This window comes from Salmo salar, chromosome ssa02 (assembly GCF_905237065.1).
Source record: "Salmo salar chromosome ssa02, Ssal_v3.1, whole genome shotgun sequence".
Lineage (NCBI taxonomy): Eukaryota > Metazoa > Chordata > Actinopteri > Salmoniformes > Salmonidae > Salmo > Salmo salar.
The window spans coordinates 29,442,240-29,467,779 of NC_059443.1; positions in this window are offsets into that span (position 1 = coordinate 29,442,240).

Consider the following 25,540-nt stretch of genomic DNA (forward strand, 5'->3'; position numbering starts at 1 on the left):
CCCTGTTACGTGAACTGAACTCTTGTTTTAACTTGGTGAAACTATTCCTCTTTAATTATTTGTTTCAAAAGAAACATTGAAGATCTAATTGTTAAATCATAGACTAAAAGCAGGTGAGCTAGTTCTACTCTTTTTGGTCATTGTCTGGTGGAAAACACCAGTGGGCTGAGCATAACACGTCAACCCTGTTACCCATAGATAGATCCAGGCTAGAAATGTTTTAACAATACATTTTTGTGGGAAGCTTGCATTCAATTGCCACTCCCTGTTAGAGAGAGAGAGAGAGAGAGAGAGAGAGAGAGAGAGAGAGAGAGAGAGAGAGAGAGAGAGAGAGAGAGAGAGAGAGAGAGAGAGAGAGAGAGAGAGAGAGAGAGAGAGAGAGAGAGAGAGAGAGAGTAAAGCTCAACTGGAAACCTAAATGAGGCAGTGAATGAACTTAGAGAGAAAGCACACAGGACATTCTACGCAATAAAAAAATGAATTCAAATTGAAATGCATATTAAAATTGGGCTAAAACTAATTGAATGTGTCATTGAAGCAATTGCACATTATAGCAGCGAGGTGTGGGATCAACTTGCAAAACAACATTTCACCCAATGGGACTAACAACCTATTTAAATCCTGAATTCAGAGTTCTGTAAGATTCTCCTACATGTCCAGAGGAAAACTACAAACGATGCATGTAGGGCAGAATTAGGCCAATATCCACTAATAATAAAAACTCAAAAAAGAGCAATTGTTTCCAAAATTACGTTTTGGAAACATCTAAAATACAGTGACCCCCTCTCATATCACAACTAAGCTCTGCAATGCCAAAAGATGAGCAAAGAAAAGAGTCCCCTCATCCAGCTGGTCCTGGGTCTGAGTTCACAAACCTGTTCTACTAACACACTGAAGCCTCAGGACCAGAACATCCAATCAATCAGAATAAATCAAATTACAACACAGTCAAAACAAAACTACATTACTTATTGGGAAACACAAAACACAAGCACAAAGCAAAATGCAGTATTATCTGACCCTAAATCGACAGTACACCATGGTAAACTATGACCATGGTTACTGATCAAAACCTTAGAAAAACCTTGACGAAGTACAGGCTAAGTGAGGAAACCTGGCTCCCTGTAGAGGAAAGGCTGTGCAACCACAGCATCACAGCAGAACCCACGTCATTGGCACCCGTGGAGCAGTTGTAGTAGAGAGACAGATCCAGAGACTGATCCAGAGAAAGATCCAGAGACAGATCCAGAGAAAGATACAGAGACAGATACAGAGACAAATCCAGAGACAGATCCAGAGACAGATCCAGAGACAGATCCAGAGACAGATCCAGAGACAGATCCAGAGACAGATCCAGAGAAAGATACAGAGACAGATACAGAGACAGATACAGAGACAGATCCAGAGACAGATACAGAGACAGATACAGAGACAGATACAGAGACAGATACAGAGACAAATCCAGAGACAGATCCAGAGACAGATCCAGAGACAAATCCAGAGACAGATCCAGAGACAGATCCAGAGATAGATCCAGAGACAGATACAGAGACAGATACAGAGACAGATACAGAGACAGATACAGAGACAGATCCAGAGACAGATCCAGAGACAGATAGAGAGACAGATCCAGAGACGGATACAGATCCAGAGACAGATCCAGAGACAGATCCAGAGACAGATACAGAGACAGAGACAGCTCCAGAAACAGAGAAAGATCCAGAGACAGATCCAGAGACTGATCCAGAGACAGATACAGATACAGAGACAGATACAGAGACAGATCCAGAGACAGATCCAGAGACTGATCCAGAGACTGATCCAGAGACAGATACAGATACAGAGACAGATCCAGAGACAGATCCAGGGACAGATCCAGAGACAGAAACAGAGAAAGATACATAGACAGATCCAGAGAGAGACAAAGGCAATGATTTTACTTTCAAACTGCCTGTCCTATCTGACTATAGGAAGAGACTACCTCCCTGATAGCTTGGGTTCAGTACAGACATACGTTTTCTATTCCTCTCAACAGGGCGTAATAAATGATGCCTCTCTGGTTGGCCCAGGGTGTTTCATCATCTGAACACTGACACTATAACCCAGCCAGCCTGCAGCCTGAGAGGGCTGTGAGCGGAGGAGTCCCTGTTGGTCACAGACTTTGTATGTTTTCTTTATTCCCCTCCACTCTGTCTATCTGTCATCCTGGCCTTATTTATGGCCTCACTCCCCTGGGTCTATTTGTCTGTGTTTTACACCGTTTTTGGAAGTAAAGGTTGGTGGGTTAGTTGGGGTTTAAGGAGTGGGGGCGAAGCGGGTGAAGTGTGGTGGGGGGGTTATGGATGATGTGGGATAAGGTGGGTAGGGGGAGTTTGTTAGACAGTAAAAGATGCGGTCAGAGTGGAAGTCATGCTCTATCCAGCCTATGTGTTGAAGGGGGTTGGTGCATACTCACTCCCCTCCTCCTTGACTCCCCCGCTGGCTGTCCCACCCTGCTTGGCCATGTGTGTGTGTTTCAAATCAAATGTTATTGGTCGCATACACATATTTAGCAGAAGTTATTGTGGGTGTAGTGAAATGCTTGTGTTCCTAGCTCCAACAGTGCTGTCGTATCTAACAATTCACAACAATACACACATATCTAGAAGTAAAAGAATGGAATAAGGAAATATCTAAATATTAGGACGAGCAATGTCAGAGTCCGGAGTATAAACATATATATGTACAGTGGGGGAAAAAAGTATTTGATCCCCTGCTGATTTTGTACGTTTGCCCACTTTAAAAGAAATGGTCAGTCTATAATTTTAATGGTAGGTTTATTTGAACAATGAGAGACAGAATAACAACAACAAAAAATCCAGAAAAATGCATGTCAAAAATGTTATAAAATGATTTGCATTTTAATGAGGGAAATAAGTATTTGACCCCTCTGCAAAACATGGCTTAGTACTTGGAGGCAAAACCCTTGTTGGCAATCACAGAGGTCAGACGTTTCTTGTAGTTGGCCACCAGGTTTGCACACATCTCATGAGGGATTTTGTCCCACTCCTCTTTGCAGATCTTCTCCAAGTCATTAAGGTTTCGAGGCTGACGTTTGGCAACTCGAACCTTCAGCTCCCTCCACAGATTTTCTATGGGATTAGGGTCTGGGGACTGGCTAGGCCACTCCAGGACCTTAATGTGCTTCTTCTTGAGCCACTCCTTTGTTGCCTTGGCCGTGTGTTTTGGGTCATTGTCATGCTGGAATACCCATCCACGACCCATTTTCAATGCCCTGGCTGAGGGAAGGATGTTCTCACCCAAGATTTGACGGTACATGGCCCCGTCCATCGTCCCTTTGATGCGGTGAAGTTGTCCTGTCCCCTTAGCAGAAAAACACCCCCAAAACATAATGTTTCCACCTCCATGTTTGACGATGGAGATGGTGTTCTTGGGGTCATAGGCAGCATTCCTCCTCCTCCTCCAAACACGGCGAGTTGAGTTGATGCCAAAGAGCTCCATTTTGGTCTCATCTGACCACAACACTTTCACCAGTTGTCCTCTGAATCATTCAGATGTTCATTGGCAAACTTCAGACGGGCATGTATATGTATTCTTGAGCAGGGTGACCTTGCGGGCGCTGCAGGATTTCAGTCCTTCACAGCGTAGTGTGTTACCAATTGTTTTCTTGGTGACTATGGTCCCAGCTGCCTTGAGATCATTGGCAAGATCCTCCCGTGTAGTTCTGGGCTGATTCCTCACCGTTCTCATGATCATTGCAACCCCATGAGGTGAGATCTTGCATGGAGCCCCAGGCCGAGGGATATTGACAGTTCTTTTGTGTTTCTTCCATTTGCGAATAATCGCACCAAATGTTGTCACCTTCTCACCAAGCTGCTTGGCGATGGTCTTGTAGCCCATTCCAGCCTTGTGTAGGTCTACAATCTTGTCCCTGACATCCTTGGGGAGCTCTTTGGTCTTGGCCATGGTGGAGAGTTTGGAATCTGATTGATTGATTGCTTCTGTGGACAGGTGTCTTTTTTACAGGTAACAAGCTGCGGTTAGGATCCCTCCCTTTAAGAGTGTGCTCCTAATCTCAGCTCGTTACCTGTATAAAAGACACCTGGGAGCCAGAAATCTTTCTGATTGAGAGGGGGTCAAATACTTATTTCCCTCATTAAAATGCAAATCAATTTATAACATTTTTGACATGCGTTTTTCTGGATATTTTTGTTGTTATTCTGTCTCTCACTGTTCAAATAAACCTACCATTAAAATTATAGTGTCACGTCCTGACCAGTTAAGGGTTATTTGTTGTTGGAGTTTGGTCAGGATGTGGCAGAGGGTATTTGTTTTATATGGTTTGGGGTAGTGGTGTAGGTCGTTTTATTTATGTATTCTGAGGGTTTTGGGCACTGCTCTGTGTTTATGTATTTCTATGTTTAGTTAGTTAGTTGTGGGTATAGGTTCTAGGTTTGTTTTCTATGTATAGTTAATTGGGATGGGACTCCCAATTGAAGGCAGGTGTGTTGAGTTGCCTTTGATTGGGAGTCCTATATAATAGGGTGTGTTTGTCTTTGTGTTTGTGGGTAGTTGTTTTTGCACTGCGTTTGTATAGCCTGCAAAACTGTTGCACTGTCGTTGTTTCTTGTTTTGTATAGTGTTCACGTTATTGATTAATTAAATTCAAAGATGAACGCGACCTCCTCTGCGTATTGGTCTACTTTGTCAGATGAGGACTTCTCTATTTCTTCTGAAGACGAAGACAACTGTGACATATAGACTGATCCTTTCTTTATCAGTGGGCAAACATACAAAATCAGCAGGAGATCAAATACTTCCCCCCCCCCCCCCACTGTATATACTGTACATACAGGGTTGGGGAGTAATGGATTACATGTAATCTGTTACATGTAAGGGATTACAAAAACCGGTAACTGTAATAAAAATATTGTAGTCAGATTACAGATAATTTTGAAAAACTAAATTCAGAAAGGATGTTTGCAAAACAAAATATTTGACACTTCTCTGTTTTCTCAATGACATTCAAATCATTCAAATCAGAAAAAAAGGTGCAAGTTTAAGTTTGTTCCACCTGAGTGAGTCTGACCACAAGTCAGAGACCACTATGAAGACACACCAAATGTGTTTGATGGATTGCAGGAAAAGAGCAGGAATAGGCTTTTGTAGGCTACAGTCCAAGCTATGTCTTCCAATGGTGCGACTGCTGTCGGCATCCAAAGATTATCTAACTTGAATAAACGCTTGGAGGTAAGGATGACAGCAGTGGTGTAGTCTATGGCGATTCGGATATCACATATTATTGATATCTACATAGCGCATTGATGTGAATCACACTGCTGCTCTCTCATTTAGCTATTTGCGCCTTACGTATTGCTGTTGTTGCAGATGGCTGTTCACAAATCTAAATGTGTATTTGAACCCAATAATGTTTGAATTCAAGATGTTTAAGCTGCCTATACATCATTGTTTTTGAAACCAGTGGACAGCCAGTGAAAAATGTGCTCTTGCAACAGCTGCATAGTGCGGATCCCAGCCTATGGAATAAAAGTGGGGATTTTATTGCTCAATCTAATTCATGCTGATAAAAAAATTAACCCATAGGCCTAATGGACACATGCTCAAACTTGCACACTTTGATAGACTTAAAGGGGCAATCTGTTGCTACATCCATTTTTGGACTTATAAATTAGCTTAGTTCAACTGTCACCCTGCATGGGAACCCAAAATATAAGCATGTTTTACTCCAATGTTTGTAAACATTGTAAATGTAAACAAACACTTTATGGCCTCATAGCATGGTTAAAACAATCACTTTGGTCAGTCCTTGCATCCATAGCTCTGGAGAGTTTCCGTATCAGGCGGTGATACAGCCCAACAGGATGCTTTCAATAGTGCATCTGTAAAAGTTCATGAGGGTCTTATGAGCCAAGCTGACTTTCTTCAGCCTCCTGAGGTTCAACCTTCTTCACCACACTGTTTGTGTGGGTGGACCGTTTCAGATTGTCAGTGATGTGTATGCTGAGGCGTGCTCCATCTGCTGTCTCCTGAAGTCCACGATCAGCTCCTTAGTTATGTTGACATTGAGGGAGAAGTTATTTTCCTAGCACCTCTCCTCCAGGGCCCTCACCTCCTCCCTGTAGGCTGTCTCGTCATTGTTGTTTGTGCATGCATGTATGTGTGTGCCTGAATGTATGTGTGTGTGAGTGTGTGTGCCTGCATGTGTGTGTGTGTGTGTGTGTGTGTGTGTGTGTGTGTGTGTGTGTGTGTGTGTGTGTGTGTGTGTGTGTGTGTGTGTGTGTGTGTGTGTGTGCGTATACAGTGTGTGTGTGTGTGTGTGTGTGTGTGTGTGTGTGTGTGTGTGTGTGTGTGTGTGTGCGTGCGTGCGTATGTGTGCGTGCATGCCTGTGTTTGCGTATATGTGTGTGTGTGTGTGTGTGTGCGTGTGTGCGTGTGTGCGTATACAGTGTGTGTGTGTGTGTGTGTGTGTGTGTGTGTGTGTGTGTGTGTGTGTGTGTGTGTGTGTGTGTGTGTGTGGTTTGCGTATATGTGTGTGTGTGTGCTCATGGAGGTGATGATGAACAGCCATTATCAGAGGATGCCATCTGCCTGTCATCAGAGAGAGCCTGAATGCTCCGAAGGTCCTGTTCAAAGCTACAGCCAATGAGTTCCCCTCAAATTCCTTTCTTCTCCAGCTATTTATGCTACATGTATTACTCGCACCTAGATGATATCCTGTGTAATTGTCTTTTTTCACTCAGGATGACGTTAATGAGGTCAGATTCCAGTGACTTTGAAACCGACAGGCTTTGGAATAAGGAAGGTGTTGAAAATTAGACTTCACCATCTAACAGCATTTTTTGTTGTTGTGGGGAATTTTTTTTTTTACGAGGAGAGTGTTTGTTTTTGTAGGAGCGCCAGGACTGTTTGTTCCCTTTAAGAACATGAACATGAGGGTGTGTTTACTCATGCTAGTAACACAGATAGTAGCTAGTAAAGCACAAATTAGCACGTAACACACAAAACAGAAAGTTTTGTGAATCCCAAATTTAGAGCCAAACAAGGTGTGTATATGTGTACAATTGTGTGCATGTGTATACAAGTGTGTGTAGTCTATGCAAGCTTGTAAACATCCATCTGTGTGTATGTCTGTGTGAGTATAAAGTGAGTCAGAGTGAGAAAAGGTTGTTTGACAGAATGACAGGTTGAGCTGTCTGTCTGGCCTGTGGTTCTCCAGTCAGGAAGCTTTGCCCAGTCTTTTCAAAGACAGATTGTGCGTCGCAGGTAGAACTCTGAGTGCGTCCCAAATGGCACCCTATTCCCTATCCAGTGCACTACTTTTAACCAGGGCCAACAGGGCTCTGGTCAAAAATAGTGAACTATATAGTGAATAGGGTGCTATTTGGGACGCACACAGAGTTATACCTGCTTCCTCTTCCTGGTTTGAACAAAAACAAACACCTGACTTGAGCAGCTGTGGATCTGTCTTTAGAGACCAATGCTGTGACGTCAGTAAGGGTCTCTGGTACTTGTCCGCCAACCAGACTGACAATTCTGAGAGAGAGGGAGAGGGGGAGGGGGAGGGAGGGAGGGAGGGAGGGAGGGAGGGAGAGAGAGAGAGAGAGAGAGAGAGAGAGAGAGAGAGAGAGAGAGAGAGAGAGAGAGAGAGTTGATCTGGTTCCTAAGCCTGCATTCACCCTTTAAGAGATACAAATGGTTGTCATCAGTGATTTTTCCTAAATGTGTTAGTTGTACTCTTATTCTATATTTTTCAATAAGGCTGATATGGATGATTGCAGTTGTTGTCCATTGAGTCAGTTAGCTGTCCTCCAATTCTCTCTCTGGAGTTTAGAGAGAAGGAAGTCAGGACAAATGATGACTCCATTATGTACCTCTCTACTGAGTTCACGTCACTGAATTTTCCCCTAGAAGCAGCGAAGGACAAAGTGGGGAAGAGATGCCACCCATCGCCCCGAGCAGCGCTCACAGAAACTCAGCGATGAGTCCGTATCGGCGATGACATGTTCCAGCGCGGCAGTGTCCCAAACTCCCATGGCAGTCTGTCTGTCGGTGGGTCATTGTGTGATCAGAGCGGAGCTTTACGCGGCTTGAGTGAGTCTGGCCTGGTGAGACAGGGAAAAGAGAACCAGCGCATTGTCAGTAGAGAGGAGGAGAGAGTAGAGAAGAGGAAAGGAGAGGAGAGAAGAGTCTTTGCTCCAGTTCAGTCATGCTGGCTGCAACACGGCTTAGGAAGGAAGACAGGGCTTAGTTGTTCTTGGAAGAGGGAGCTCCATGCTCTGTGGTGGAGCTGCAATAGCTGGCTGGATATTCCTCTCATTATAAAGGTATGCAGCTGGCTGAATTTAGGGCTCACCTGAAATAGAGGTCCTTCCCTCCAGACCAGACACAGTCTATGTTGAACGGTTCTGTTTCTGTCTGGTGGTCCAAACATGGTTAAACTCTCTTTCCAACTTTCCAACGTTAGTTCCCTGTTCAGTTTGTCAATGTGTTCTTGTAAGAATTAGTCATTTATAGGGTCATATACTATAATGTGTGATTGGGCAGATTTGGGAAGTGAAGGTCAGAGAGGATGTGTGCGTCCTAAATGGCACCCTATTCCCTAAATAGTGTGCTACTTTTGACCAGAGACCATAGGGCTCTGGTTAAAAGTAATGCACTATGTAGGAAATAGGTTGCCATTTGGGATGCAGCCGATGTACATTACCTGCTATTAAGTTTCTCTGTCTATGATCTATGATGTCATCTAAACGGTATGTTTAGGACTCAGCATGTTCTCTACCACACATATTATATTACCAGGCAGGCACACACACACGCACATCACAGAGAGAGTCCATGGTGGCGGTTGGCTTGTCCCTAGGCAGATGGTTCCATGGTTGTTACCTGGTTGTCAGGTTGGTGAACATGCAGTCGTGGAGGCCACACAGATGCTTCCTCCTGGGAGTGGGACACCACACACACACACCCTACGGAGAGGAAGAGAGCTTTACCACCATGACCCCGCACTGCGGAACAAATGAGCGAGACCGCGTTTACTACTCACACTCACACACACACACACACACACACACACACACACACACACACACACACACACACACACACACACACACACACACACACACACTGACGAGTCTAATTCCATTATATACCATGTTTACAGCTGGAAACATTAAAAGGATTTGTTTACACCCTCCAGAGTTTCAGGAAAACAAAGAAATTAAGTAAACTGCAAGAGGATCAATGTGTGTTAGCATGGTGGATACAGCACATATCCCACTTACTTCCTGCTCTGATTAAACCTCACTTCCTGTTGATGGACCACACATCACAAACCCATAGGATAACTAACACTGACCAGACGGACCACATTCTCAGCTAATGTACAGCCAGATACTAAAGAGTCAAAAAAAGGTTTCAATATTAATCTGTCCATATGTCAGGGGCGGAAATCCTGGGGGGGGACGGGGGGGACACGACACCCCCATCCTGGGAAAAATAAGATTTGTCCCCCCCAATATATCACTGAAACATAACTATGTAATTTAAATAATATTAATAATACGCAATGAAAGCAATTGTGCTGATTATAGACACTTAATAGCGCGTTTTTAAGTTTCAAAATATTGCGACCCCCCCACCCTTTGCCTCACAATGGTTTGATCCACTGCCAGTTCCTTAGTTGGCAAGGTAACAGAGGGGTCGTATCTACTGTCTGAAAGGCACTCAATGAACGTAACTGACGTGAGGTTAATCCAGTCAATCGCGCACACACACTAGCTGAATATGCAGAGCTAGCGTGCAAATATTAACTATTAACCTTTATGGGCTAGGTGGGACGCTAGCGTGCCACCCGTGGTGCACTCCATCAACAGCAGGTGCATTTCAAGAGCGGCAAATTTGAATCCAAATAAATGTCAAAATTCACATTTTTCAAAAATACAACTATTTTACACCATTTGAAAGATAAACATCTCCTTAATCTAACCACGTTTTACGATTTCAAAAAGGTTTTACGGCGAAAGCATAAATTTAGAGTATGTTAGGACAGTACATTTACAAGAGTTGTGTGTAATGTTTTGTCAAGTCAAAGACAGGGTCACCAAAACCATAAAACCAGCTAAAATGATGCACTAACCTTTTACAATCTCCATCAGATGACACTCCTAGGACATTATGTTAGACAATGCATGCATTTTTAGTTCTATCAAGTTCATATTTATATCCAAAAACAGCGTTTTACTATGGCATTGATGTTGAGGAAATCGTTTCCCTCCAATAACCGGCAGTCAAGTCAGCGTCACAAATTAAATAATTAAAATTAGAAAACATTGGTAAAATATTATATTGTCATTTAAAGAATTATAGATTTACATCTCTTGAACGCAATCAACTTGCCAGATTTAAAAATAACCTTACTGGGAAATCACACTTTGCAATAATCTGAGCACTGCGCCCAGAAAAATACGCGTTGCGATACAGACTAGACGTCATGTTGGGGAGATCTAAAATCGAAAATACTATGTAAATAATCCATTACCTTTGATTCTCTTCATCAGATGTCACTTCCAGGTATCACAGGTCCATAACGAATGTAGTTTTGTTCAAAAAAGCTCATCATTTATGTCCAAAAATCTCCGTCTTGTTAGCACATGATCTAAGCCAGCCGGACTTCTCGTCATGAACGAGGGGAAAAAATATATTTACGTTCGTTCAAACATGTCAAACGTTGTATAGCATAAATCATTAGGGCCTTTTTTAACCAGAACATGAATAATATTCAAGGTGGACGAATGCATACTCTTTTATAACGTATTGGAACGAGGGTACCCAACATGAACTCGCGCCAGGTGTCTAATGGGACATCATCGTTCCATGGCTCTTGTTCGGTCAGATCTCCCTCCAGAAGACTCAAAACACTTTGTAAAGGCTGGTGACATCTAGTGGAAGCAATAGGAAGTGCCAAAATATTCCTCAGCCCCTGTGTTTTTCAATGGGATAGGTTTAAAGTCAATACAACACATCAGGTATCCACTTCCTGTCAGAAAATGTCTCAGGGTTTTGCCTGCCAAATGAGTTCTGTTATACTCACAGACACCATTCAAACAGTTTTAGAAACTTTAGAGTGTTTTCTATCCATATATAATAAGTATATGCATATTCTAGTTACTGGGTAGGATTAGTAACCAGATTAAATCGGGTACATTTTTTTATCCAGACGTGCAAATGCTGCCCCCTAGCCCTAACAGGTTAAGCTAGCTAGTACCTATTCCATTTATGTGGCCTCGTCAAAGATGGAATCTTTGCTATCGTCAATTTATTCCAAGATCAGCATGCAGATGATGTAAGTTAGTGCTTCAAAGTCCCTGTGATAAGGTTAGCGATAAACTGGAGTCCAAGCTGAACAGAACTACACTCTCTTCTACCATTGTCTTAAATATATTTAATGGTCTCGTTGCAAAAGCTAAATTGTCGCAAGGGAACTTGTATTTATTTTATTTCACCTTTATTTAACCCGGGTAGCAAAGATTATAGCAAACACCACTGAAACAGAATTGGTGCTCGCTAGCTTTGCAAATTCAGCTATTGTTGGAAGCCAGCCAATATGAAACAAACTATTAAAATTACAAAAGGTTGCAGCATATGTTGTGTAAATGGTGAACTCATACAGCTGTCAACTCTTGTCATTTTAATCCATTTCACATTTGCTAGCTACCTTTTAGATTGAAGCCCAAATAGAATGATAAAAGATAAGATGATAGAAGCCCATCTCCTACTGTAAATAACCTACACACTGTGTGTGTGTGTAGCCAGCCAGCCAGGTAGAAAAATGGCAGAAAAATAAAAGACGGACATCAGAGTATTTTTCAGTACACCAAAACGCAAAGAAATAACCCTAGTAGCCTAATATCTCAAAGACTAGTTGATAAAATGTTCATAAGAATGAAATGAAATTCTAATGGAAATGTTTCACAATGATGTCATTAGGCAGAGCAGGCAACAGATGGCACACAGACAGCAGAGTTGGGGACAGATATGCAGGGACAGACTGGCAGAGACAGGGAGTCTCAGGTAAGTTTGTTGAGTCTTTGTTTGGCAACATTATGAAAGGTTCTCAATTTTTTTACTTGTAAAATAGGAACACATTTTGGAAGATGCAATGGATACCCCCACTCTCAACTTAAACTGGTGACTGAACTAAGATTTGTTAAAGGCAATGGTATTGCTGTTGTGATTAGTTGTGTAGTTTTGGGTACAGGTAGTTAGGAGTACGGCAAACACCTTATTTCTTTGGTTCCTCAATATACATTTACCCTATTACAATGTAGGCTATGTGTTACAGCACTACTTTTGGTGTCCCCCTCAGGAATTGCTCTTGAGAAAATTTCATGTAATTGTCCCCTCCAAAGTTGATATCAGATTTTCGCCCCTGCCATATGTATGTGGTGTCTCTGAGAGACTGAGGGACAGAGAGACTCCGGTAATAGTGTACCTGCCTGTCTGTCTGAGATGGCAAGGTCACCCACTGAGCGCAGAGGAGGAAGCGAAGAGAAGAGATTAAATCCAGCGACTAGTGTCTGGCCGCCCAACAACCTGCCCACTTGACCCCATCCCCTCCTCCCTTCTCCAGACCATCTCTAGAGACCTTCTCTCATTCCTCACTTCCCTCATCAACTCATCCCTGACCCCATCTCCTCCTCCCTTCTCCAGACCATCTCTAGAGACCTTCTCTCATTCCTCACTTCCCTCATCAACTCATCCCTGACCCCATCCCCTCCTCCCTTCTCCAGACCATCTCTAGAGACCTTCTCTCATTCCCGATCACTTCCCTCATCAACTCATCCCTGACCACTGGTTGTGTCACCTTTGACTTCAAGATGGCCAGAGTCGCTCCCCTCCTCAAGAAACCAACACTCAAAACCATCACTCACCCCTCTGATGTCAAAAACTTAAAATGTGTTGCTTTTTAGCCATTTTCATGTTGACTTGATTGTGTGTTTTGGATCATTGTCTTGCTGCACGACCCAGCTGTACTTCAGTTTCAGCACATAGATGGATGGCCTGATATTCACCTGTAGAATTATTTGATACAGAGCAGAAATCATGGTTCCTTCTATTAAGGCAAGTTGTACAGGTCCTGAGGCAGCAAAGCATCCCGAAACCATCACACTACCACCACCATGCTTGACCATTGGTATGAGGTTCTTAACGTGGAATGCAGTGATTAGGACCCATGTCATTGGATGTTGCATAACTTTGTTTATTAAATAAATATGTAATTTTTGTGTTATTTGTTCCCTTTAACTAATATTAGGTTTTGGTTGAAGATCTGATAACATTCATTATCAAAGATATGCAAAAATAGAGAAAATCAGAAAGGGGGCATATACACTGCTAAAAAAAATAAAGGGAACGCTTAAACAACACATCCTAAATCTGAATGAAAGAAATAATCTTATTAAATACTTTTTTCTTTACATAGTTGAATGTGCTGACAACAAAATCACACAAAAATAATCAATGGAAATCCAATTTATCAACCCATGGAGGTCTGGATTTGGAGTCACACTCAAAATTAAAGTGGAAAACCACACTACAGGCTGATCCAACTTTGATGTAATGTTCTTAAAACAAGTCAAAATGAGGCTCAGTAGTGTGTGTGGCCTCCACGTGCCTGTATGACCTCCCTACAATGCCTGGGCATGCTCCTGATGAGGTGGTGGATGGTCTCCTGAGGCATCTCCTCCCAGACCTGGACTAAAGCATCCGCCAACTCCTGGACAGTCTGTGGTGCAACGTGGCGTTGGTGGATGGAGCGAGACATGATGTCCCAGATGTGCTCAATTGGATTCAGGTCTGGGGAACAGGCGGGCCAGTCCATAGCATCAATGCCTTCCTCTTGCAGGAACTGCTGACACACTCCAGCCACATGAGGTCTATCATTGTCTTGCATTAGGAGGAACCCAGGGCCAACCGCACCAGCATATGGTCTCACAAGGGGTCTGAGGATCTCATCTCGGTACCTAATGGCAGTCAGGCTACCTCTGGTGAGCACATGGAGGGCTGTGCGGCCCCCCAAAGAAATGCCACCCCACACCATGACTGACTCACCGCCAAACCGGTCATGCTGGAGGATGTTGCAGGCAGCAGAACGTTCTCCACGGCGTCTCCAGACTCTGTCACGTCTGTCACGTGCTCAGTGTGAACCTGCTTTCATCTGTGAAGAGCACAGGGCGCCAGTGGCGAATTTGCCAATCTTGGTGTTCTCTGGCAAATGCCAAACGTCCTGCACGGTGTTGGGCTGTAAGCACAACCCACACCTGTGGACGTCGGGCCCTCATACCACCCTCATGGAGTCTGTTTCTGACCATTTGAGCAGACACATGCACATGTGTGGCCTGCTGGAGATCATTTTGCAGGGCTCTGGCAGTGCTCCTCCTGCTCCTCCTTGCACAAAGGCGGAGGTAGCGGTCCTGCTGCTGGGTTGTTGCCCTCCTACGGCCTCCTCCACGTCTCCTGGTGTACTGGCCTGTCTCCTGGTAGCGCCTCCATGCTCTGGACACTACGCTGACAGACACAGCAAACCTTCTTGCCACAGCTCGCATTGATGTGCCATCCTGGATGAGCTGCACTACCTGAGCCACTTGTGTGGGTTGTAGACTCTGTCTCATGCTACCACTAGAGTGAAAGCACCGCCAGCATTCAAAAGTGACCAAAACATCAGCCAGGGAGCATAGGAACTGAGAAGTGGTCTGATTTCTCCACCTGCAGAACCACTCCTTTATTGGGGGTGTCTTGCTTATTGCCTATAATTTCCACCTGTTGTCTAATCCATTTGCACAACAGCATGTGAAATTTATTGTCAATCAGTGTTGCTTCCTAAGTGGACAGTTTGATTTCACAGAAGTGTGATTGACTTGGAGTTACATTGTGTTGTTTAAGTGTTCCCTTTATTTTTTTGAGCAGTATACATTTCACATCACTGTAAATGCAACATTCCACCAGTTATGATGGATTCCCAAACCCAGACAAATGAGCCTAGACTCATGGACTTAATTTTCAATAGAGAATCTCATTTAAAAGTGCTTTAGTCTAGGAGTAAAGCTTAATAACCTGGGTCTGGAAAACCCTCCATTAGTGTACAACAACTAAACTAATGGCAACACTCCCTTTTACAGCAGACAATGTGGAGATATTTTAAGAAGGAAATCTCATGCTGTTGCCAAGTGACCCAGGTGTCAGAAGTCAGAGGGTTCTCTTCTGAGTTACAGAGATTCTTCTCTATTATATTACATGAGTTATAGAGATCTGTTCTCTCCTCTATGGCTGAGAGAGACGGATAGAGCAGATAGGGGGACTTTTTGTGTCTGAAGGAGCCCAAAGGGATTTGTGGGTAATCAGATAGGCATAAAGGAAATTAAAACCCACTTCCTGCCATTTTGTGGCTCCATGGGTCGTCCCCACGTTAGACGTTATAGCCCGGAGGGAGTTAACAAACCGGGAACGGGAATCACCCCACCCGGTGTGTGTTTGTGTGTGTGCGTGCATGCATGCATGCCTGCGTGTGTGTGTTTATGTGCATGTGTGTGTGTCTTACCGCCCCGGTGGGAGTGTAATTAACTTTGGTTAGCGCCCAGCTATATTCCAAACCGTGACCTGACATGGCCCACCCCTGGCGAGTGGCATGTTAGCGCAACATTAGCCTTTATGAGGTTTTATTTGGTCCAGGCTAATGTCTGTCTGCAGTGGGATTGGGAGGGGGGGCAGTGGCCAGGGGCTGGGCTCCTATCTCCGGGAGAGAGCTGTGAGTTAGACCCCCAAGATGAGGAGGGGAGGGGGGAGGGGGGGAAGGAATGCAAATGAATAATGGAAAGTAGATTGGAGAGGGGATCCATTGGTGGGGGGGGGGTGTTGAATGTTCAGTGTGTCTGGGTGTGTGTTTGCAAGTGATATAACTTGCTTAGTGTTTTTCTCAGCAACTATCCTGGAGGACTATTATGTGTGGTTACAGTATATTATAGTTGGTTACCCTATAGTATAGTTGGTTACTGTATATTATAGTTGGTTACATTATATTATAGTTGGTTACTGTATATTATAGTTGGTTACTGTATATTATAGTTGGTTACTGTATAGTATAGTTGGTTACAGTATATTATAGTTGGTTACATTTACATTTACATTTAAGTCATTTAGCAGACGCTCTTATCCAGAGCGACTTACAAATTGGTGGATTCACCTTATGATATCCAGTGGAACAACCACTTTACAATAGTGCATCTAAATCTTTTAAGGGGGGGGGTTTAGAAGGATTACTTTATCCTATCCTAGGTATTCCTTAAAGAGGTGGGGTTTCAGGTGTCTCCGGAAGGTGGTGATTGACTCCGCTGTCCTGGCGTCGTGAGGGAGCTTGTTCCACCATTGGGGTGCCAGAGCAGCGAACAGTTTTGACTGGGCTGAGCGGGAACTGTGCTTCCTCAGAGGTAGGGAGGCGAGCAGGCCAGAGGTGGATGAGCGCAGTGCCCTTGTTTGGGTGTAGGGCCTGATCAGTCGGTTATAGTATATTACAGTTGGTTACAGTATGGGAGAAGAGCGCAAGACAGACTGAGAAGGATTTTAGAGGAAGTTAGCTTCTGTGGATGGGAAAAGAAGGTGATAAAGAAAGAGTAAAGAAAGAGAGCAGAAGGGAGACAGAGTGTTGTGGGGAGACAGAGAAGGGGGACAGAGCAGAGAGAGCAGGAAGACAGAGTGTTGTGGGGAGACAGAGAAGGGGGACAGAGCAGAGAGAGCAGAAGGGAGACAGAGTGTTGTGGGGAGACAGAGATTGGGGACAGAGCAGAGAGAGCGGGTGGGAGACAGAGTGTTGTGGGGAGACAGAGCAGGGGGACAGGGCAGAGAGAGCGAGTGGGAGACAGAAGGGAGAGAGTAAGAGAGGGTGAGGAAAAGCAGGGTGAGGTGTGAGTGTGTGAACAGTGTGATTAAGACCCCGGTCGTCAGAGGTGATGAGGGGAGCAGGCCCAGGAATCCTGCCTCAGGGCTGTGCTCCTGGCTACCTGCTGAGAGTTACAGAAAGACCCTCTCCACACCATCAAGCTGGAATCCTCTAACCCGCCAGCCTCGACCGCCCCCCCAATGGTCCCCAGCCGCCTTGCCGCCCCAGGCCTTCATTACTTTCTGGTGCTGCTGCTGGGGAGAGGAGGGGGCACACAGGTCTTAGCCTCCCCTTCATCCTGAGCCCCTGGGTGGGGCTGGAATTTACACCTATGGCCTGACAGAGAGAGGAGGGAGAACCACACTTCTTGGTTCTTTTCTCACACATCCCCTCATTGTTAATGGGGGAGGAGGGAGGAGGGAGGAGGGGAGAAGGGGAGCAGGGGTCCACCCAGACTCTATGGAACACACAGAGAGTTTGATGAAACTGGTTTCCCATGTCTCTGGGGTTTATTCCATGGGCTTTAGGAGGCTCCACTCAGGGGTCTAACTGACTGGAGAGACGGAGCACAGCACGCTGATGGGAAACTCATTTCTCATTTCCCATATCTCTCTCTCTCTCTCTCTCTCTCTCTCTCTCTCTCTCTCTCTCTCTCTCTCTCTCTCTCTCTAATTTCAATTTCAATTTAAGGGCTTTATTGGCATGGGAAACGTATGTTTACATTGCCAAAGCAAGTAAAATAGATAATAAAGAAAAGTGAAATAAACAATAGAAAGATTACAGTACACATTACACTCACAAAAGTTCCAAAATAATAAAGACATTTAAAATGTCATATTATGTGCAAATAGTTAAAGTACAAAAGGGAAAATAAATAGACATAAATATGGGTTGTATTTACAATGGTTTGTTCTTCACTGGTTGCCCTTTTCTTGTGGTGTCACGTCCTGACCCTAGTAAGATGTCATTTTCTAGAGTAGTGTAGGGCAGGGGGTGTTTTTGGTTTATCTATGTTTTCTATTTCTATGTTTCGGTTCTAGTTTGTCTATTTCTATGTTGGGATTGTTTGGGGTTGATCTCTAATTGGAGGTAGCTGATCCTCATTGCCTCTGATTAGAGATCATATTTAAGTAGGGGTTTTTCTCATTGTGGTTTGTGGGTTATTGTCTTTTGAGTAGTGTGTTGTCCTCTCTGCATTACGGTTTGTTGGTTTCCAATTTTCAAGTTATTTGTGTATTGCATTCAGTTTCACTTTTAATAAATATGTGGAACTACGAAAACGCTACATCTTGGTCCGCTCCTTCGAACAGCCGTGACATGTGGCAACAGATCACAAATCTTGCTGCTGTGATGACATACTGTGTTATTTCACCCAATAGATATGGGAGTTTATCAAAATTGGGTTTGTTTTCGAGTTCTTTGTGCATCTGTATAATCTGAGGGAAATATGTGTCTCTATGGTACTACATTTGTCAGGAGGTTAGGAAGTGCAGCTCAGTTTCCACCTCATTTTGTGGGCAGTGTGCACATAGGCTTCTAGTGCTCTGTTTTTTGTTAATTCTTTCCAATCTGTCAAGTAATTATCTTTTTGTTTTGTCATGATATGGTTGGGTCTAATTGTGTTGTGGTCCTGGGCCTCTGTGGGGTGTGTTTGTGAACAGAGCCCCAGTACCAGCTTGCTTAGGACCAGGACCAACTCTTGTCGAGGTTCAGCTCTCTGTAGGTGATGGCTTTGTTATGGAAGGTTTGGGAATCGCTTCCTTTAAGGTGGTTGTAGAATTTAACATATCTTTTTTGGATTTTGATAATTAGCAGGTATCGGCCTAATTCTGCTCTACATCCATTATTTGGTGTTTTACGTTGTACACGGAGGATATTTTTGCAGAATTCTTCATGCACTATCAATTTGGGGGGATATAGGTAGCACACAGGAGGATATTTTTTTTCTTTTGAGAGAATTTCCTTTTGAATTTCTAGCCAAATATTTAATGTTCCTGTTTTGATTAATTTAATAGAGTGAGTTAGGTTTACCCTATACCTTCCCTGTTTCACACCTGGTAGTATGGTGGATGGGACTACCAGCTCTCTGTAACCTAGAGGGAAGTCCATCTCCTCTATACCATGTTTCCTATAGGATGACAATCTCTGTATTTCTGATTTATTTTGTGATGTACAGGTTCCTGATCTTTAGGCCAAAGGCAGATGACCTCATACCTTGATATATTCTAGGATGAGATAGTGATGATGAAGGCTTTGTGTTCAATCAAGTGTCCAATGTTGTTAATCATGTGGTTTGGCATCTCTCTCTCTCTGTCTCTATCTTTCTCTAGTTATCCAAGGGCACTCTTAGCATTTGTTCCTGTGCAGGTTTTCAGAGTGTGTATACGTGCCTGTGTGTGTGCGTACATCTTTACGTAAGGAGTGCCTTAACAGGTTGATTCCCACTCAGCCTGTTGTGGCTGATGTAGAAGCATGGTGACAGTGTGCAGCCATGTATTGGAAACACACTACTCACTGTGTGCATGAGGCTGGTTGCTTCCACATCCCCAGAGTATTCCTTTGAATTGCAGAGAGAGTCTCAGTCCCAAATTGCACCCTATTCCCTATATAGTGCATTACATTTGACCAGAGAATAGGGTGCCCTTTGGGATTAACCCAGAGGGAGTATGTCTGGGATTAACCCAGAGGGAGTATGTCGGGACGTTACATGGACAAAAGTCAAACTTTCCATAGGTGAGCTCTAACTCAATTCGCTGTAGGTAACAAGAGCATTAGTTCCAGCTTGAATTCCCATCTCCTCAACCCCACAGGGTGTGTGTACACTTGTTTTCCTACATTATTATGACCCCAATATCCTACCATTTCACCTTAATGTCCTGAAAAAGTCAGACTAACTAACTTTTTTGAAACGCCAGGACTTTTCAGGTCCTGAATTTGTTCAAATGTTATTTTAAGGGTTAGGTTTGGGGTTAGGTTTGGGATTTTGGGGTTAGGTTTGGGGTTTTGGGGTTAGGTTTTGGGGGTTAGGCACCACCAGAGGGCCCCATAAAAAAGCACTTCCCCTCTAATTGAGGACGCTATCATTCACTCTGGTAAAAACAAGCAGAGCAGGGAGAGGGAGGGGGCACTAATATCTCTCTGTCTTTTTCTCCCCCTTTGTCTTTCTCACTCCTACTCCCATCTATCCTCCCCTCTCTTTCTCTCTCTCTCTACCTCTCTCCCTCCCTCCTTCCACCGGAGGTAGGTCTGTGTGTGCTTGCTGCCCTGCTAACCAGGGTTAAAACACAGTAAATGGTTCTGACTGTAAAAGCTGTGCCTGGCTTCCTGTTCTCACGAGGAGGATGTAACTGAATCCTGAACTGTAGGCTATGTGACTGCAGCCCTAGTGTTTAGAACAGTTAGGGTTGAAGTTAGAGTAGTGGACCAACTACAAGCATACTGTACCTATCCTTTTCAGATGGCATGGAATCAGGATCAGAAAAGGGTTTACAACTTGTCTTGGGAGGTATATCAACCGACACCTGGGTTTAATTCTGTTTACCTGAGAGCGTCCATCCAGGTCTATTCAATGCTTTATAAACTTGACTCATTGCACCATGTTTATATCAATATGAAGTACAGGGGCCCTTCACCCTGCAACTGAAACCCAAAGACGGCTGTTAGAGTAGGGCCCATTAGCCTAATGGCTGTCTAACATTTCACTCAGGACCTATTACTGTTATGGCTGAGAGCTTTGAATTGCCCTTTTTATGGGTCCTTCGGATCCACAACACCTAGGAATAGGGAGGAGGAGAAAGAAAGAAAAACAATACAAACTGAGACTAAGGCAACCCAGTGACTGACTGACGGGACCAGGCTATACTCTTAGCTGTGGCGAGGAGAGTGAGGCTGCTTGGCTGACCCATTACACTTTGCTGCAGAGGTCAGAGAGTCTAAGTGGCTATCCTGATCTGGCCATCGTCTGCCCTGACCCCGTCTTGTGAAGTTCACCTTTAACCGTTGACCTATCGAGCTGGTAAATTATTAAAAGTGTGCATCCCAAATGGCCCCCTATTACCTATAGAGTCCTGTGGGCCCTGGCCAAAAGCAGTGCACTATAAAGGGAATAGGATGTCATTTCAGATGCACCCTAAGAGAACAGGATAGTTGAGCTCGGCCAGCCAATCAAGTCCAATGCAAGACTCTGTAAGGTCATCATCATCATATAACTGAGGAATCCCACCCTTGTGTTTGGGTTTAGTCACCACAGAAATCAAACAACTTAGCTTCTGCTATTCACTAGCATTCCTTTCTTTTGAATCTTGCAGAGCAGATATAGGTCAGTCTGGATGAGATAAGGGCATCTGGTTGGCACTGAGGGCATGTGGTTGGTGTGACTAAGATAATACTCAGGAAGAGGATGTTTTAACAGAGAAGACCACTTGAAATGTGATCATAGTTACGTAATGACTCACCCTCTGGAATGTTAGTCATTTGTTTTTGTTATTACACAGTAGCTACCGATCTGATTTGTGTTTCTGTCTGACGGGTTTGACCTCTCACAAATTCACCCCTGAAGCTCCCTGCTCGCCCTAAATGACTCTCCCTAAACAATGTGCAAGATGATCTGCTTATGAGTCATTAACTTTCCCGCACGAGAGAAGGATCATTGTTTATGAGAGATGACCAGTGAGAGTAATCTTAAGCAATACAATCAAGTTAAGCTTAAACATCATTTTGGGTTTGAACAAGAACAGATCCTAATAGAAACATACACCTCCAAAGTATTGGGACTGTTGAGACGTGGCCAACTGAAGACATTTCTAGTTGGACTCCTTAGTCCTATCTCGACCGTTCACTCTGTTGGGGGACAATAAAGATTGACCAGTTTTGAAGTGTATTCCAGGCCCATCTTGTGAAAGCCGATATGTTAATGCTTGGTTTTAGCTTGGTCGTTGTTTCACTCCTTTTTACTGAGACATCCACACTGAGAGTTAGGCTGTCCTGAAATGGACACCGTACACAGGTAATACTGGAGAAAGAGTTAGCCTACTGTTCTGTACAACAGCTACTCACTGGAGGAAGAGTCTCCAGGCACGCAAGTAATTCATGCCAACCAACACAAAGACTATAAACCATAACCCACCACCCATAGTATACATATACACTGAGTATACCAAACATTAAGTACACCTTCCTAATATTGAGTTGCCCTCAGAACAGCCTCAATTTGTCAGGGCATGGACTCTACAAGGTGTAGAAAGTGTTCCACAGGGATGCTGGCCCATGTTGACTCCAATGCTTCCCACAGTTGTGTCAAGTTGGCTGGATGTCTTTTGGGTGGTGGACCATTGTTAATACACACAGGAAACTGTTGAGTGTGAAAAACCCTGCAGTGTTGCAGTTCTTGACACAAACCGGTGCGCCTGGCTCCTACCACCATACCCCGTCCAAAGGCACTTAAATATTTTGTCTTTCCCATTCACCCTCTGAATGGCACACATATACAATCCATGTCTCAATTGTCTCAAGGCTTAAAAAGGAATCATAGCTTTCAACTGGATGCACCTTATCAGGCTATGTCATGGAAAGAGCAGATGTTCTTAATATTTTGTGAACTCAGTGTACATGTCTGTCTGACCATGTATGTCCTGTGATGTATGTTGTATATAAGTGAAGGGTTGTGATGTATAGAAAAAATAAAGTATTCGTTAATTCATCTCCGGGTGGGCAGACCAAGGGGGTGCATCTCCCTCTGAACCCAGCCTGGGCCTCTCTCCTTCTGGCTTGGGTCGGGTCAGCACCCCAGCGTCTGGCCTGGTGCTGGAGGCAGATGAAGGTCCAAACACTTGATACTCCACTATGGGAAGTCAATAGTGGTTACTGATTAGCTCTCTCTCTCTCTCTCTCTCTCTCTCTCTCTCTCTCTCTGGTTTTCATTTCAACACTGGTCTTTGTCTGAAGTAGGTTACATTTTTTACTAAACTTAAGATTCGAGGCCTGAATTCAACACAAATGCAATTCGTTATACTGTAAGCCTAACTGACTCTTGGTTGGTGAGAGAGAGAGATAGAGAGAGGGGGAGAAAGTGAGCCCCAGACAGTGTTCTTGGATACAGTAAATAAACTCAGCATGTTTCCTGACAGAATGGATGAGTGTACGTGGGAGATACAGTGCAGAATAACATTTAGGCAGATTATGATACATTTTTTCCAATGCTATGATCAGGAATGTGACTCATTGTCAAAATAAAAAGTATGATGTTCTGTTCTGTCAGTACATGATGATGCAATCAAATTCATTTCACATTCTTAGGACATACCATTTTTGGTCTGTTCTGTTATTCTGTTCTGTTATTCTGTTCTGTTATTCACTTTTCTCTCTATGCGTATTCTGACCTTGAACTTAAGCATGAGAATAGCAAGCTATTCAAACGCTAATCGTTTGGGGTGGAGATCTAAGAAATGAAGGCGTGGCGGAGGTGTGTCTACAGATACATGTATATGCCAGGCTTTTCTCAGTTTTATTTTACAATTTGTATCATTTTAAATATTACCCGCTATCGGTGAGCCACCATCAGTAATACCCACATACATTTAGAACTGTCACTTTTCCATTCCGTTGACCTTTCTTTCCTCAGTCACGTCTGTGTAGTTGTTCCTGAGGGTGTCTAGCATTAGTGGATCATATTAAGTTAACATTGTGCAAGAATTTGGGACAAGTTGCCTATTTGAATCATTATGGAACTCAGGCCACAAGTAGCAGGTTAAACCTGGAGCCTGGCGCACGGTTCACAAGACTGGACAATTTCCATCCAGCTCCATGATTAGTGAGGAATAGAGTAGATTTATAGGACTGTTGTTCAACCCTTATTGTACACTTTTTTCCACCTTCCAATATTTCATGGTTTGAACTTGAATATGACAACTTTCAGGATGAATCAAACCACTGTATTTTTGATTCCTCAATATATTTTTGGCGTAAAGGCTCCCCAAACCAGATAATTTTTACATCTACCAGTTGGTGTCATGACTTCCGCCGAAGTCGATCCCTCTCCTTGTTCGGGCGACGTTCGGCGGTCGAAGTCACCGGCCTTCTAGCCACCGCCGATCCCCTTTTCATTTTGCATTTGTTTTGTCTTTGTTTTACACACCTGATTTCAATCCCACAATTACTTGTTCATTATTTAACCCTCTGTTCCCCTATGGTTTTTTGTGAGTGATTGTTATTTGTATTTTCGGTCTGTTAACCTCTCTGGGGTCGGTGGGACGAAATCGTCCCACCTACGTAACAGCCAGTGGAATCCTGTGGCGCGTTATTCAAATACCTTAGAAATGCTATTACTTCAATTTCTCAAACATATTACTATTTTACACCATTTTAAAGACAAGACTCTCGTTAATCTAACCACACTGTCCGATTTCAAAAAGGCTTTACAACGAAAGCAAAACATTAGATTATGTCAGCAGAGTACCCCGCCAGAAATAATCAGACACCCATTTTTCAAGCTAGCATATAATGTCACATAAACCCAAACCACAGCTAAATGCAGCACTAACCTTTGATGATCTTCATCAGATGACACTTCTAGGACATTATGTTATACAATACATGCATGTTTTGTTCAATCAAGTTCATATTTATATCAAAAACCAGCTTTTTACATTAGCGTGTGACGTTCAGAACTAGCATACCCCCCCGCAAACTTCCGGTGAATTTACTAAATTACTCACGATAAACGTTCACAAAAAACATAACAATTATTTTAAGAATTATAGATACAGAACTCCTCTATGCACTCGCTATGTCCGATTTTAAAATAGCTTTTCGGTGAAAGCACATGTGCCAACCAGAAGTGCCTTAAAATGGTGTCATAGTTGCTGTTTCGAAGGGTTAAAAAGGTCAGATCTTTTCAAAACTTCATATGTGTGACTAGGCAACCCTCATGAACTGTAAATCAGTAATTTCTCCCAACAGATGTCAAAGAAAAGCTCTCTCTCACACACACACACACAGCAAGGATGGAGTGACACAGTGCGGTGCTTAAACAGAAGGCACTGTGAATTATGGGCCTGCTCTGAAATATGTGATAGTTGGCTTATAATCGAGTTGGAAAAAGTGGGTCTGGTGTCAGTTTGTATCAGTTTGGTGTCAGAATGATATCTAATTGACTGATGGACAGTGACTTTCTGGCTGACTTTTGTCAATTTGCAATATGTTTAAACAGTGATAGACCATCACCAAAATGACATTCTGAAATCAACAGCAAAGAGCGATGGAGTGGAACCACAGTCACTGCCCGGCCATCCCGAGTTCATCGGGCCAGTCAATTTCGCATTCCTGCAGTATTTTTGAGCATGTGAAATTCGTGATGGTAAATGCCCATTGAAACATATTGCAAATGGACAGTACATTTGCAATATGATTCAACAGTGAAAAAACATCAACAAATGGACATGATGAAATCAACACAATGAGCGATGGAGAGGAACCACAGTCAGTGCCTGGCCATCCTGAGTTCATCGGGCCAGTCAATTATGCATTTCTGCAGTATTTTTGAGCATGTCAAATTCGTGATGGTAAATGCCCATTGAAACATATTGCAAT